Here is a 316-nt window from a genome sequence, read left to right as displayed (position 1 = left end):
CCAATTTTTCAGCATCACTGTCTTGCTCGGTATATGAAGGCGCGTTTTCTTTGAGAAATTTAGCCAGATTTAATGTCGTCAGATAAAAAAGCATTTTTTGTTGCCAACGCTTGAAATCTGACCCATTAAACTTTTCTGGTTTTTCCCCGGTCGTATTGGGAGTGTGGTACCAGAAGTTGCCATTTCTGAATGCAATCAGAAGATCAACGATAAGAAGGAGTAGAAACAGAAACAAATAATAATTGAAAAATAAAATTCGTTTTAAGATTGTTGTTTCTAGAGTTTGAATTCACTCCTTCGAAAACAATCGGACAGA

This window comes from Olea europaea, unplaced genomic scaffold (assembly GCF_002742605.1).
Source record: "Olea europaea var. sylvestris unplaced genomic scaffold, O_europaea_v1 scaffold2333, whole genome shotgun sequence".
NCBI lineage: Eukaryota > Viridiplantae > Streptophyta > Magnoliopsida > Lamiales > Oleaceae > Olea > Olea europaea.
The sequence above is the reverse complement of the archived record's forward strand: the minus strand, read 5'-3'. Positions refer to the sequence as shown.